This window comes from Brachyhypopomus gauderio, chromosome 6 (genome assembly GCF_052324685.1).
Source record: "Brachyhypopomus gauderio isolate BG-103 chromosome 6, BGAUD_0.2, whole genome shotgun sequence".
NCBI classification, from domain to species: domain Eukaryota; kingdom Metazoa; phylum Chordata; class Actinopteri; order Gymnotiformes; family Hypopomidae; genus Brachyhypopomus; species Brachyhypopomus gauderio.
In genome coordinates, this window is record NC_135216.1 from 16,698,147 (window position 1) to 16,704,264 (window position 6,118).

Sequence of the window (6,118 nt, forward strand, 5' to 3'; positions counted from 1 at the left end):
GAGTTTTGGAAATGTCAAATATAAATAAAGTGATAAACAAATGTGTTAGGTTAAAAATACAGATCTAATTTTTAGAAACTTTCGAATCAACTCTTATCTCCTACTCTTGTGCAAAAAAGACTTGTAACCTTTACTAATTCTAAGGCCTGTTTCAACTGTGATATTCAAACCTTCATGTGGGAGTTTACAGTAATTATTAGCACCTAAATAAATGCAATTGAATGCCTCTATGACCAGAAATCCTATTCATGTTTGTTATCACTGTCATCATCATGCAAGGATGTGATTGCATGCACAATAACTTTCCCCGTACGCTTTTATTCACCCGTTACTTTTGTTGTAAGATGATCCACTGTTATTCACCAGTCACAAGTTGTAGGATAATGCCTTGAAGGTAGAATCCAGGGGTCATAGCTATTAGTTACACGCTCTATGTTCAATTTCCTTAGCCATGTTTTGGTGTTGCTTTTCAGCATCTTGTTAAAGCTGAATGATGAAAGCCCTTATTCTCTGGTGTGTAGCACAGAAGGCCCGGATCATTTGTCACCAGCAGGTCTTCAAAAGAAAGCCCTGCTTCTATCTGATGGAACACGCTGAGAGTCACGTTCTAACACAGAAGCACAGCACACGGCTCTCGCTTCCCCATTCCGGCTAGTCTAATTTATTCAAGTCTGCTAAACCCTCGCCACCCCGGCTACTGAGTCAGACGTATACTGCAGAGCCTCTGAGACCCGATCCACAAGCTGCTTTGAAATGAGACGCTTTATTTCAAATATAATGACACACTATTAAGAAATGTTTCCTTTTAACACATTTGATGTCAAGTAGAATTGCCATATTCATTGAAGGTTCAGGGAACGTTTGACTAATGTTGTTATAGTCTTGCAGGTGTGTTTAATTAAGATCAGGTGAAGCAGCCCCTAATTATGAACACTTGCCCGCTCCCATTGCAAACGTCAGTAAGACTGTAAGTCTCTTTCCACTGGACCTTAATGCTTCAACACTGGTTACCATATCTGCCCCAATGAATTAATACTGGCAAGTTGTCAGTGCAATCTATCAGCGTTTTGTCTAGTCAACGCAGTGAGGAATACACAGACAAAAAGATTAAAAGGTGACACCAGGTACAACGAGGGCTCGTTTTCATTAGGTTTAACCACAGATAAAGCTGACGCTAAGCTGCATTATTAGATTATTAGATAAATCGTTATGAGATAAATCAATGGCACTTAACTAATGTGTTAATATTGAATGGGTTGATCCTTTGTGATGCTCTGCTGAGAGTAGATTATTGTGAAGGATGAGGAGAGGTTCACCTTTTAAGCACTGCAGATTGTATTAGAGGAATGAATGATATGACCTCCTGAGTTCCCTTACTGTGATCTTGTGAATGAAATGTCAGTGGATATTTAAGAGTGGCCACTCGTTCTAAGTGGTGCTCAGTCACAGTGGATATAACTCTTAAAAAACGAACTACTCTTCTGATGTACTTTCATTTATGGACTTACAGCTCATATTAAAGGCAGTTCATTATTGAAGCAACACCATGCAGCACTATTAATCTAGACCCCAAAATATTTGGGGCTTTTATGAAATGAATAGACTGAAGAATGAAGCAAATTTTAAACTGAGCATTTTTATTTTTTGTAATTACTGTTTACTATACTCAGTAACAGGACGTTTGCTCTGCCTTCCAGTGCATTGCTGTTTGTGCTCAATAGCTGTTTATAGAATTAGATCCAGAGTCTAGAGCAGGGATGTCAAAGTCAAATGCACCGAGGGCCAAAAAACCAAATTTGCAACAAGCCGAGGGCCGGACTGGTTCAATGTTTATTAAAACATTGAAATGATTGCACATAGCCTATTGAACCAAGACCTAACACAGTGTTTATTATTTAATGCTTAAATGAATAAAGCAATACTTTCTTATGGATCTGTCAGTAATTTCAAGTGAAAAAATTTTTCAACAAGCAAACTGATAAAAACAAACTTCCTTCAAAGAAAACATGTCCTGTACATTAAATGAATAAAGTAATAAAGGTTTGAAAAGTACTGGAATTTAGGCTAAAGCACTTGAAAATGCTTGAAATTGTAACTACTTCGTTTCACAACAAATGAACAGTTAACAAATACGAGCCTCTTGAGAGAACGTGAAGACGTTAAGATTGAAAATAAACAACCATTAAATAATGTGAATAAAAGCGAATTATGTCGAATCATTTCGAATATATGTATAAATATTTAACTTAATTAAGTTTAACGTGCTGGTGCGCACAACGTTACAAAATTCGAGAGGTGCACGACCTCGCGAATCGACAGCGCGCGACGCCCTCGCGCACGGGCGGAGCCACTGCGATTACGTCATTTTCACCGAGCGGACCTTTGCCGCTTGTGTGCGCTGCAGTGACTTCGCGGGCTACCGTTGCATTGTGGGGAATGTAGTGTTTGTGCGTGCAAAACACCAGCGGGCGGCTGTGGCCTGCGGGCCGGTTCTAATAGTAATTAAATATCATCCAGGGGGCCATAGATAATCAGTTCGCGGGCCGGATCTGGCCCGCGGGCCTTGACTTTGACATATGTGGTCTACAGCATTACTGTGCACAGACAGTGATGAATGTGTCTGCTGTAGGCCTATACTGAAAAATGAAATCAAATGAAGAGCAAAGAAGCTCAAACCTGAAGGGCAGGGTGGTTTTAAACGCTTCATTGGTTATTTCAGGAGGGTAAATGATGTTTTAGTGCTGGCGGTCTTGATTGAGAATGATGGTTCGGTGTGTCTTTCATTCATACAGCCTCCCTAATCACACATCCACAATGAATTAGTAACAAAGAGGGCTGTATTCATGGATGGGCCCTCATCTTCATCACATCAGTAGGGTTTGGTCACCAGGGCTTTAAGAATAAAAGCATACCGTCAGGACCAAAGGACTGTTTTGAAAATGGTTTACCAATTTTCGGTAATTATGGTATTTATGGCATTTGTAGTATTTGTGCAGGTGGCCATGCTGATGTCAGACCCACACTGTCCAACAGGCAGCAGAAGAAAGAAACCGTCATGGCTCCCTCTTCTTCAAAATAACATCCACTTCTGCTGTGGCCCACGTCCATTATAACACCAGCACCCGTATCACTGCAGTCAAATCCAGACTTTCCACTATGTTACGTCAACCTGTTTATACATTAGTCATTTAGTACTATGTATAGTACTGAACCTACATTTTTTATTATTTCAGTAGATTGGTTGGGTTTGGCTCAGGCACTCCAAGCCTCTAAATTGATTTAGTTGGGTTTAGTTGAATAAATGAAAACATTTTTAAGTAGCATTGATCACTAACATCATTTTCAGCCAGAACGACATATTTAACATTTATATTGTTTGTGTAAAAAACAGGAATGGTGTGGGACCATTTTATGCAACGAGAGCGTCTATCTGTGATCGTCATTGTGCACTGCACATGGGTGTCAGGCTGCAGCGGACAGAGGGAGGGGCACAGGCTGGCGCTGGCGTCTCGGGGTGAATTCTGCCCTGTCCAATTACAGGTGGGTTCATGCTGGTTCGGTCTGCAATTGAAATGAGCCAGGGATGAGGATGAGGAGAGATGAGGATGAGGAGGGATGAGGATGAGGAGGGATGAAGAGCTAGCAGGCTGCTCCCGTAGCCGAGGGACACCTGCGTACTGCAGGAGGACCACGCTCATTTGCAGCACGCTTTATACCAGTTTCGTGTTCTCTCTCTTTCTCTCTGTTTCCCACTCTTCTCTCTCTCTCTCTCTCTCTCTCTCTCTCTCTCTCTGTCTCCCTCTGCCACACAGAGCTAACAAGGACATGAACAGCCTTGGTGCATGCCACCCTGGTGGACTTCCAGAAGTCTCCCCTGTGTTTTCTACCTCTGATTTCTCAAGGACCGTGCACTGCTAGGGTTTTGTGGGACCCAGCTTTTTGGCCCATATCTGATGCCATGTTGCTAACAGTTCTGTAATAATAATCTGAAATCATATACTTCTATTAGGTTCACATTGTCCTAGTAGTCAAGGGTAACTAAGCTGAATACAGATAAAACATCACTTATTCATTAAAAAAACAAGAAGTACTAGTATGATGAATTATATGGAACATCAAAAAGTAAAACAGAGATTTAAAGGTTTATAAACTATTATTTGTTTTCCAACAGAGTGTTAACTTTGATTCAAATTAAACCTTGATCTGGAATACTCTTTTTAAATTATCATATGTTTGACCACTAGATGGCACTGTCTTGAACGGTGGCTAATGGTCTCACTTCCTTTTGAATGTGTCCCTGTTGGAGGCATTACTGTTGGGATGTTTTATCACATATCACATGTGCTGAGAACTGTAGTTGTGGAGAAGCACAATTGTGTTCAGTCCCTACTATTCTCCTTCCTTACCAGTGATGCCCCGATCTGGTTGTAGTTTTGGCCAGAGGGTGGAAAGTGCCTGACATCAGTGGACACTTTCAACCGAGGCTTGAACACACTTCATTCAGGCCATTACAGTGGGATTGCAATGTCAGTGGAAATTCACAGAGTACACATTGAAACACTCTTCCAAATTCACAGAGTACACATTGAAACACTCTTCCAAATTCACAGAATACACATTGAAACACTCTTCCAAATTCACAGAATACACATTGAAACACTTCCAAATTCACAGAGCACACCTTTAAACACTCTTCCAAATTCACAGAGCACACCTTTAAACACTCTTCCAGATTCACAGAGTACACCTTTAAACACTCTTCCAAATTCACAGAGTACACATTGGAACACTCTTCCAAATTCACAGAGTACACCTTTAAACACTCTTCCAAATTCACAGAGTACACCTTTAAACACTCTTCCAAATGTCAGTGAAACAGATTCCTGGATGTTAATGAGTTCCTTAATTGCAAAGAATCCCAGTATTCTGGGGTTTAACATAATCTTTCTGCTTTGATATCTATCTCCAAATAAACCTTTGCAACATGATCTACTGTGTGAAAGAAGCATGTAGATGTATAATTTGCATACATCATTTGCTTCCACTAAGTTCAGGTAATGTTTATGACATCATGGCAAATTATTTCATCCAAGCTTTGTTTTTTTAAGGAGAATACTAAACAACAACTCTAAAGTTTTTTTTATTTTTTTTTATTTTATGCCATCATGCAAATTAAACATAATCCTCTTGTATTATTTACAGATTTTAGGATAAAATAATTGATTTGATGTCTTATATTATTAGAAACATATTTAAAGTTCTCATTTTGAATTATTCAGAATTCTTAAGATTTCAGAATTCAGAATTCCTTTATATTATCATTTCCAAAAGTAATTTTAATTCTAAGGAACACAGAACTTGGCAATTGCTTGAAGGTTCTTGAGTATGAATGAATACAAATAGTTATGATGCTTAAAAATGAATTGTTTAAGGAAACATGAAATTCAACAAAGTAACACAAAATGTCCTCAGTGTCCACAAACATTTGCCAACAAGACTTTTACTACAGTAGTGATGAGATGACATTTATCCTATCCTGTCAAAAACTCCAGATAGCTCAGCAAGGATCACATATTTTACAGACAGACAGACAGACAGACAGAAATAACTCTAAGGCAATTGCGGTGTCATGGTAGCAGGTTTTAAATTGCACATGAATTTAAATAAATTAGGTAAACCTTAGAGTATAGAGAAGAGAGAAATGTTGTTTAAAAGAAGTAGGAGAAAAGCAAGTGTATACACACACACTCATAGATACACACACACACACACATACACACACACTCACATATACACACACACTCACAATACACTTGTGTATTGTGTACAATACACATGTGCGCACACACACACACACACACACACACACACACTTGCTTTATATACACTTGAGATATATATAATATATATAGGCCTATATATATATATATATATATATATATATATATATATATATATATATATAAGAGGATCTAGTATTCATGACATTACCATATCACAGCTGATCCAGGAGAAATCAAGGAGCCTTTAACTAAACTAAAAAAAACTAAAAATAGGTTTTTTTGTGTGGATTTTTATTTGGTGTGTGTTTGTGTGTGTGTAATACAATGTGTATTTC